The following is a 10243-nucleotide window of genomic DNA, read 5'->3' as shown; positions in this document are numbered from 1 at the left end:
CGCGCGCGCGTTCGAAAGGGGAAAAAAAAAGTCTCCCCCGCGGGAGCCCGCGGCGTTTAGGCCGGAGTTGGCCGGCGAGCGCGCGTGCGCGAGCGCGCACAGACGCCCTCCTCCGCCGCTCCCCTCCACTGGGGGTCTAGCGCACAGCTCCGCTGTCCCCGCCTCTCCTGAGGCTCGCGCCCTCGGGGTAAGTACCTCGCGCCTTGCGGAGGCGGGGGGGGTGGTGAATCCGCCGAAGGAGGGCTGGAGGCGGACAGGGCTGGGAGAAAAGGAAAAAGCGCCCTCGCGGAACGAAGAGCTCGGCCACCGGGCTGGAGTCTGCAGAAGACACGCCTCCATCTCTCACGCCCCTCGGGGCTGCGGAAGTGCTCTGGAGACTGGAGCGGCACCGAGGCGACAGGTGGACTACCATTCCCAGAAGGCGGCGCGGGGCTGCGCCTACTGCTCCCGGCAGTACCTGCGCGCCAGGCTTTTTTCAGTTTGCTGCCTCCTAGGGCGAAACTACAGTTCCCAGGAGGCCTCGCGCGAAGCGGCTTGGAAGTGGGCAGCCTGGAAGTCACTCGGGCCACCGGAGCTGGCGGCGTCTCCAGCGAACGGCGCGGGGCCGGACGCCGCGGTCGTGGGGCCCGCGGGGCGGGCAGCCGGGACGCCCAGGTATGTGGTTTCGGGTGCAGGGGTGGCCTCATGCACGGGTGGCGGGGAATTGGGGTCCACTCGGACCCTGAGGGTCAGCGCGGGCTGGGGACCCGGCGGACGGCCGGGTGTGGGCACCGGTTGTTGGGGGCGGCGGCGCCGGACTCGCGCCCTCCGGACCCGGCCGGACCTGTGCCCACATGATTCAACTTTCGAGACGTGCTACCCAGCGCTGTATGAAAGCATGGAGTGGGCGTCGGGTACCGATGGGTTCGCGTCCTGCCTCTGCCACTCGGGAGCTGCGTTCTGAGGAAATCATACCGAACCTCAGTTTCCCCTTCGGTAAAATGGGGAGAAGAGTGTCTTTTGGTGGGGGATTCTGTTGAGATGTTGAGATATGGCGAATAAAGCATTTGGCACATAGAATGCACTTACTACGTGTTTGCGCTATTGTTGGCTCCCAAGAAATAGGGTGAGGGTATTATCCATAAGCATAGGGTTAGTTGGAGGTGTGCGTGTAAAGGGTCGAGTCCATAGTTAGCACTCAGTGCAGGATGGCTGCCGTTAACAGAAATTATTTTGAGAGCTTTGGTTTGGGAGGCAGAGACCCAGATTCAAATTTAGGCTCTGCCATTTACCAGCCGTGTGACCTTGGGCAACTGACTTCACCTCTCTGTGGCTCGGTTTCCCTATCTGTAAAATGGGGATTTTAATAGCAGCCACCTCATAGAGTTGTTTGGAGGATGCAGTGAGAATACTATGTGTAAAGTGCTTAGAGCAGCAGCTGGCACATAGTCAGCGTTCAATAAATGGTACCATTTGTTCAGCCTTTTCCCAGCATCCCAGAGACCCTTTGAGGGTGGGGCTCTGACTAGATCTAGGTCTGGGCCACTGGGGAGACCACTGGTCTAGTTGATTTCCTCTTCTACAGCCTCAGGTTCCTCATTTGTAAAATGGGATGACAGTGTCAGTCTCAGAAGGTTGTAAAGATTTGCTGAGATTGTATTCCTAGTCCAGAGCCATCTCTTACTAAGTAACAGCTCTTATGTATTATAATTGTTCTTCTTCAATGTTCTCCATCTGGCCCAGAGACTGTCTAACTGTGGGCTGTGACATGACAGCCCTGAGCTCCCCCACACATTCACTCCCAGCCTCAGTGTCCCATCTGTGAAATGGTAGTCATAGGTTTTTGTGCCAGGGTTGTTTTGATGATTCCAGGAGATAATTCATGTTTAGTGTTTAGCACAGGGCAGGGTGCATAGTAAGCACTTAATAAATGTATCTTGTTTCTCTTAATAAGCCTTTGCTGCTTATATTTATTTACAGAGCAGAGCAGGGATGAGGTTAGTGTCCCTCCCGCCCTAATTTTTACTCATGAAAGATTAAATTGTGGCACATACGTAGTATTAGAGCCTGAGAAGAGATGGTGCTGGCTGGCTGTCATCAGCCCCCTGCTCACCTTTCCCACACTCCCCCCCCCCCGCCCCAGCACATTCACTCTAGTGCTTTCTGTACCACTCTAGTGCTGCCAGCACTTGATTCTGTCTCAAAGCCATATTAGCCAGCTCCACATGTGGGCCTGAGCTTCCTTGATGTCCTCTGGTGACTTTCCCTTGGGCACCATGAACTCAACGTATTTAACCTAAACTCCTTCTCCTCCCAGACCCAGTAGTCACCATCTCAGCAAATGGGCCAACACTGACCCAGTTGCCCAAGGCAGAAACTTGAGAGTTGTTCCTCTCCCCAGCCTTTCCAGGTCCAGCTGATGGGGAAGAAGGATGCCATTTCATAGAAGCACCATTTCATTGGCCTGTTTTGGCCTCCCATCTCGTGGGCACCGAAAGTGCACCTTGGCCACTAAAGATGGCTTTTCTAATAAGGTTGAGTTGTTTCTTTTAGATCACCAAGGATTAATGTGTGTAAAACATTAGTAAGGGGCAGAGAAGACCCTATGGACTTGGCCTGACTGCAGTGGCCACAAGTGTAGCGTAAAGGCCTGGTTTCCAGGGGGCCCATTTTTACCAGTGAGGATGAGTGGTCAGTTTCTTTCCCAAAAGTTACACTGTGTCAGTGAATTGAATATCCTGTTTGGGAAGAAGGCCATCCTGGGCATTTGAGGCAGTGCACACAACAGAGAAGAGGCTGGAAAGGGAATTTATTACATCCCTGTGTAGGCTTAAATCTGTTGCCAGAAACCTGTCATTGTGATTTCATTTGATGATGGGAACCCATGGTCTCAATCACATTTATGATGGCCACCAAATTTACCTAAGTGTTTTTTTTTTTTAACTTATTTATTTTTGAGAAAGACGGAGTGTGAGTGGGGGAGGGGCAGAGAGAGAGGGAGACCCAGAATCTGAAGCAGGCTCCAGGATCTATCTGAGCTATCAGCGCAGAGCCCAACACCGGCTCCAACTCACAAACTGCGAGATCATGACCTGAGTCAAAGTTGGACACTTAACTGACTGAGCCACCCAGGAGCCCCCTAAATGTTTTTTTTTTTAATATGAGGAAATAAAGCAGTGACTTAAAGAAATCCTGGTCTTAATTTTTAGTGACAACAGCACATGGTTTTTTAGCAGTCTGTGCGGAATGGTCTAAGAGTTAAATGTGAGCCTGTTTTTCAGAGATTGCAGTTGTCAGGTGGTAAATCAAAAATGGAATTTAGGATGCGTAGATACTGGCACTTTTTTTTTCCTATAAAACACATTTCACCGATATATTTCAAATTTGGGTTTAAAAAATGACACAGGTTGGGGCGCCTGGGTGGCTTAGTCGGTTGAGCATCCAACTTCGGCTCAGGTAATGATCTCATGGTTTGTGGGTTTGAGTCCTGCATTGGGCTTTGTGCTGACAGCACAGAGCCTGCTTCAGATTCTCTGTCTCCCTCTCTTTCTGCCCCTCTCCTAGTCTCATGCTTGTTCGCTCCCTCTCTCAAAAATAAACGTTAAAAAAGTCTTTTTTTTTTTTTTTTTAACGTTTATTTATTTTTGAGACAGAGAGAGACAGAGCATGAACGGGGGAGGGTCAGAGAGAGAGAGGGAGACACAGAATCTGAAACAGGCTCCAGGCTCCGAGCCGTCAGCACAGAGCCCGACGCGGGGCTCGAACTCACGAACCGCGAGATCATGACCTGAGTCGAAGTCGGACGCTTAAGCAACCGACTGAGCTACCCAGGCGCCCCAAAAAAGTCTTTTTTGAAATGATACAGGTTATGGTAACAGCTTGACCTTGATCTGTTTAACTCTAATAATCTAAATTAAATGTATTTATGTGGGGGTTTTTTGTTTATTTTGGAGAGACAGATTGTGAGTGAGAGAGGGGCAGGGAGAGAGAGGGATAGAGGATCCAAAATGGGTTTTGTGCTGACAACACAGAGCGTTTGAACACGAACCCTGAGATCATGACCGGAGCCAAAGTCGTACACGCAACCGAGTGAGCTGCCCAGATGCCCCTAATGTATTTATGTTTTAATAAGAGAATTAAACAGTCATCTCCTTTAAAGTGTTTGTTTTTAGCTTTTAGAATGAGAAACTTTTGGACTAGTTCGTGCATTTGTGCTTTGTTTAAGACTGATACTGTTCTCATTGCTGAAGACTGTTCTGGTCATGGACTTACTTTTACTTTGCCTGTATGGGAATGGGTTGAATTTTGCTTTAAAAAAAGTTATGCAGCGATACACAACACAGTTGTGTACAACATGTACACAACACATGTTACATGTTGTAACATGTCAAACAACACAGATGTGTAAAGAAAATAACAGGTGCTGCCCTCCACTTTAAAATCCCTTCCCCCAAAGATAACCATTTATGCGGGCAGTGAGTATTCCACTGTCAGGTTTTGTAGATAAACACAATGGATATGCTTTCTGCCCTTGGCAATTTAGGTAGCTGCTCTCCCTTGCCTTTTTCTGTGCTTCTAAGGATGCACATATTGATTGTTTTCTTCCTTCTCCCTCGCCACTCCCCCAAAAAGGAGGGGTAGGGATCAAGTCACACATATTTGTAACTTGAGTTTCTCAATTGATGATAGTCAAGTCATTATGTACAGATCCTACTCTTTTTTTTTTTTTTTTTTTTTTTTGAGATTTTATTTTTAAGTAATCTCTGTACCCAACGTGGGGCTTGAACTTACAACCCTGAGATCAGGAGTCGCATGCTCCACCGACAGAGCCAGCCGGGAGCCCCTGACTCATTCTTTTTAACAGCTAGACCCACACTCACATTCTTCAGTATGAAGAGGCCATGCTTTATTCCCCCATTCCCCTGTCACTGGACATTTAGATTGTTTCTGGGATGTCTTTTATCTTTGCAAAAACACATCCAGTAAGCATTCTGGTACATCTAGTGGCTAAAAGCTCTTGGACCGTGAACATAACAGACAAGATCCTCACTCTCCTAGGGTGTACATTCTAGCTGGGGAGACATGCAATAAGCAAGGTAATTTTAGATGGTTTAAGTGTTCTAGAGGAAATGACAGGCTGAGGGGATAGAGAGTGGCTGATAGGGCAGGCTGGTGGTGAAGAAGAGTTGGTTACATTACCTCAGATGGTACGGGAAGGCCTGCAGGAGCAAGAGGCACCAGCTGTGCCAAGAGCTGGGGGAAGAACATTCCAGGCAGCGGGAACAGCAAATGCAAAGCCCCAAAGGTGAGAACGAGTTAACTACAAAAACAGGATCGGTGTGGCTGGAGAAGGGTGAAATCACATTTTTCAAGTTCATGCTACTTTAATTTTTGTAAAATAATAATAATAATAGCGCCTTCTTTTTTTTTTAAAGTTTATATATTTATTTTGAGAGAGAGAAAAAAAGCACAAGTGGGGAGGGGCAGAGAGAGAGGGAGAGAGAATCCCAAGTAGGCTCCACACTGTCAGCACAGAGCCTGACACGGGGCTCGAACCCACTAACCTTGAGCCCACAACCTGAGCTGAAGTCGGACGCTTAACCAGCTGAGCCACCCAGGCGCCCCAGCACCTTACATTTCTTAGTGCTTCGTCTATACTAGTTGCTCTTGTAAGCATGTCACACTTTTTCTCAGCCAGTCCTCACCAAAGTCCAGTGAAGTAGATAAGTTTATGGGACTCACTTTACAGATAAGGAGCCGATTCCGGACTCCAGACTCCGCCCACATGCCACACTGCTGCTCTTCCCAGGCGCTGTTTACTAGGCCGAGGCAAGTTTGTGAAGTGGCTTCAGCAGTTCCTTTCGAAGTTGTCTGACCTGCAAAGCACTGTGGACTATATTTAGTTCATCATTCACAGACAGCAGGGGTGGTCCGGGGATGCTGTGGCATCGTTTCTACCGACAGTAAGACATGAGGGGGTCACTTTCTGTCGGGATGTTTGGTTGGTTGTTTCAGAACTGAAGGCCTGTCCTCAAATAAGGCAAAGTTGACTGCTTGAGGCGTGGTGCTGAAGGAGAGTGAACAAGGGGAGGGTCCCATTTGGGTGAGCTTTGATGGGGAACTTGGGCTGGTAGGGTGTTTCTAAGCACCAGGCCAGCATTTTTGACTGTTAAATATCAAATATGGTCCAGTAACTAAAAAGATACCTGGCTCTGCAGGTGCCCTAGCACCCTGCTCCAGCCACCATGACTGTGTCCATTTTGACTTGATGTAGCCTGGCCTTGTGGGTTGTTAAATATGTTGAACGAAAGCCAGGCCTGGCTAGATGTGAAGACAGCGGTGGATGCATTTTCAGACCAGGAGAAATGTGGAGAACATCTTTATCCAGCCATCTATGAAACATTTTGTTCTACCCTAGCCTGTGTGCCAGGCACCGTGCCAGACGCTGACAGTAAGGAGTCGAATGAGAAGACACTGGATGTCAGAGGTCTGCAACAATGTCCATTAGAAACCCACTGTGAGCTACCAACGTGGACCATATACAGAATTTACATTTTTATAATGGCCAGTTAAAAGTAAAAAGAGGGCCACCTGGGTGACTCAGTCGGTTGAGCATCCGACTTTGGCTCAGGTCATGATCTCCGGTTCGTGAGTTCGAGCCCTGCATCAGGCTCTGTGCTGACAGCTCAGAGCCTGGAGCCTGCTTCCGATTCTGTGTCTCCCTCTCTCTCTGCCCTACCCTGTTCTTGCTTTGTCTCTCTCTCAAAAATAAATAAACCTTAAAAAAAATAAGAGTAAAAAGAAATGGAAGAAACTAATTTTAATCGTATATTTTATTTGATCTAAAATATTATCATTTCATATGTAATCAGTGTAAAAATTATTGAGATGTTTTACATTTTCTTCCCACACTAAGTCTTCACAATACAAAGTGTATCTTACACCTTTAGTGCATCTCCATTCGCGCCAGCTACTGAACATCTCAGGTGCTCAGTAGCCACATGTGTTGGACAGCGTGGGCCTGGGGTATGAGACTCACATAAATCAAGGGTGGTAGTTCACAGTGACAGATCAAAGATACTATCCCTGTTTTATCTTGGTGAATAAAGGTGGGTGAGTGATGAAAAGCATATTAATCACAGGCAGGTATAGCTAATCCCACAGCTGTCATCCATCAAAGGTGCCTTATGGGCCTGGAATTGTGCTCATTGCTTGACGTGTGTGACTTATGTTCCGAGGTGGCAGGGACGGGTTATCCCTGTTGTACACGTGAGGAAGCTGAGCTCTGGCAATGAGAGGCCACTTGCTCGAAATTAGGAAGTGATGGAGGCTAAATTTGAACTCTGGTCCAGAGACCATACTCTTAAATCTCTGTCGGATATGCTGTATTCGTGTTTGAGGGGGATGGGCTCTGAGTTTTGAGCAATACAAGCCACAGGAAGGACTCATCACACAAAATGGATCCCCAGAGTTTGTCAGCAACGATCTTCGAGTTTATGTTGGTGCTGGGGTGCTGGTGTAGACCTGTGTGACTGACACTTGCACTCCTTACTTTGAGCTCCCGGTTTGGTGGAAACAGGTCTTATCTCCTAGGAAAGAGAGAGGACTTTGGAGACTGAGGAGCAGGGTGGGCAGGGACAGTGAGGGAGGCAAGAAAAGGGCCCAGCCTTTTGAAAGGCCATTCTAAACTGCTTCTTTGGGCACGAGGCCTCTTTTCTCCTACTGCTGTGGACTCTGTTCCCCGAGGCTGTGGCCCTCTGTGGGAGCTGTGTGGCATCTTCCAGTGAGCTCAGCAACAGCCGTACTTACCCAGCACGTGAATCTTGCCTTTGCTCTGATCAAAAGTGGCATTGCTGGATGGGGGGAGTGGGGGGAGCGATGCCGCAGTGGTTCCCTCTTTCATCCATGAGAGTCATTGTTCTGGACTTCTAATTACTCCCCTGGTTCAGGGTTGCCCATCTCGGGGGCAGGATGAATCTGGACCTCCTACCCAAGTATGGCAGGTACTGGAGATTCTCAGTTTGCTCATGTCCCCAGGTAGTGGCCTGGTGCCAGTCCCTGTCCCCTGGTGGTGACTCATGAGGGTTTTAACCTCTCCACAACTCTCCTCTCTTGCTGCTGGACAGTGCCTGGTATGTAAAAGACACTCAGTAAGTGTCTGCTGGCTGAAGTAATGATCCTAGCCAGCATTCACCAAGCTCTTACCGTGTATAAAGGCCCTGCTCTAAGTGCTTTTCTTGTAATTTCTCATTTTTTTTTTTTTTTTTTTAAATTTTTTTTTTCAACGTTTTTTATTTATTTTGGGGACAGAGAGAGACAGAGCATGAACGGGGGAGGGGCAGAGAGAGGGAGACACAGAATCGGAAACAGGCTCCAGGCTCCGAGCCATCAGCCCAGAGCCTGACGCGGGGCTCGAACTCACGGACCGCGAGATCGTGACCTGGCTGAAGTCGGACGCCCAACCGACTGCGCCACCCAGGCGCCCCTTGTAATTTCTCATTTAAGCCTCAGAATGACTCGATGGGGTAGGTACTGTTATCATCCCCCTTTCCCTGATAGGGAAGCAGGTCCTGAGAAGTGCATGTCCAAAAGCTGGAGTGTCAAAGTCAGGATTCAAACCCAAGCCATTGGCTCCAGAGTCCAGGCTCTTAAACACTCACTGTGCGGTCTCTTGTGGATGGACAGATGGATGAACGGGGTGGGCAGGCAGGACCATACGGACTAGTTCCAGCCTCTCCACTCCACGTGTGGTCTCTGTTCTCCTGTTCTGGGACAGCCCTGCTTCAGCTCTCAGGCCCCTTCGTGTCTGGAGGCTTGAACACCTGTCTGGGCACAAGATTTTTCTATGATTCTGGAACCTGCACTTCCCCTTTATCTAACAAACGCTAACTGGATATTCAGTATTGTTAAGGAATTCTTATTTTTTTAAAATGTGATAATGATACTGTGGTTCTGCTTAAGAAAAAAGTCCTGATCTTTAAGCATACATTCTGAAATACCTGTGAACTGTTAAGGTGTTCATGATTGGGTTCAAAATAATATGGGCAGGCCGAGAGTAGAGGGAGACTGTGTGTATGGGTGAGTGAAGAGATGAAGTGAGATTGGCCATCAGTTAATAACTGTTGAAGCCGGCCGATGGGGGATTATTATATTCTCTTTTCAGCTTTGTATGTTTGAAATGTCTCATCCTGAAAAGTAAGAAATAAGGACAACGAAAGTCAGAATTTGTGTATTTTGAGCTCAAGTGTAGGTGTGGGGAGTTCCCTGCCCCTGCCCAGTCCACTTATATGATAAAAACAGGGTTTTTTGGTTTTCTTGTTGGTGTTTTCGTTACGGGAGTCAGTGGTTGGCCCAAGGCTTTGGAAACCCCTTAGGTAAAGCAATGTCCAGGAGCAGTGAGGACTCTGGAAGGTTCCAGCGGCCACACGCTTCTCCGGCTGCTCTGAGCGCCGGCTGCAGTGGCATGGGCTCTGTGAGTCAGTTTCCAGAGGTCCTGCTTCCCTGAGAAATGTCTCCCTGCAGCACCTTGACCGTGGGGCCCCTCCCACATTTTTTCCAAAGACATGTTTCAACAGGAGGCATCAGATCCTCCCCCAATCCTCCCCTCAGGACAAACCTGCACCCAATCCTTCCTTTGATGGGTCTCTGTTAAAGCCCCACATGGAACCAGAATCCGACATTTGGTTTGCCTCTGGCACTGCAGTGGGAGGCAGGGAAGGTGCCCCCTTTCAGTTCTGACTTTTGCCAACAGAAGGAAAGGGGCAAGATGCAGCTTGTGACAGACAGACGGCGCCTGGGACCTGATGGTATTCCTCTTCAAGCCTACGGTTAGAACTCCTTCACGACACAAGAGTAGAGAGGTCCCTGTCGCATTTGTTCTTCTGGGGACTCTCACTTAGCCTGAATCCTTGTGTGGAAATGGCAGGAAAAGAGGACACCCTTGTTTGGGGGTTTCTGCTTGGTGTTTGCCTCCCAGGTGGGTAGAGATGGTTGTTGTGAACCTGCTCTGGCTCTGATCCTGCTAGAGGCTGGCATGTTCCAGCTCAGGATGAGTTCTTTTCTCCGGTGCCCCGTGTCTCTACACCACATGCTTGGTTTGTGGGCAGGGGAGGCAGGAGAGCCCCTGCCTCAAACCCCTGCCCCCAGCATTCTCTTCGGTTCTGCCCTTTCTTTTTCTTTCAAAGGCTCTGAGGTGAGCCCAGTGTGGAGAAACCACTAGGAGCGCTGTCAACAACTTAGCTTGATTTTCCCGTGTGTCCAGTGT

The 10243-nt window shown here is 49.0% G+C and overlaps 1 protein-coding gene across 5 annotated transcripts in view; it reads left to right on the top strand.

The window, feature by feature from the left end:
• The first annotated feature begins 93 nt into the window (after window positions 1-93).
• Window positions 94-10243, top strand: part of SIPA1L3 (signal induced proliferation associated 1 like 3) — a 238350-nt gene continuing 228200 nt past the window's right edge. For 4 of the 5 annotated variants that reach the window (XM_042969314.1, XM_042969309.1, XM_042969308.1 and 1 more), the window contains exon 1: window positions 94-654. The gene's annotated coding sequence lies outside the window, so the exon portion shown is untranslated. The remainder of the gene's footprint in view (window positions 655-10243) is intronic. The other variant, XM_042969307.1, reaches the window with a different exon arrangement.

Source organism: Panthera tigris, chromosome E2, assembly GCF_018350195.1.
Source record: "Panthera tigris isolate Pti1 chromosome E2, P.tigris_Pti1_mat1.1, whole genome shotgun sequence".
In the NCBI taxonomy this organism is placed as follows: domain Eukaryota; kingdom Metazoa; phylum Chordata; class Mammalia; order Carnivora; family Felidae; genus Panthera; species Panthera tigris.
This window is presented reverse-complemented; position numbering and strand designations above follow the sequence as displayed.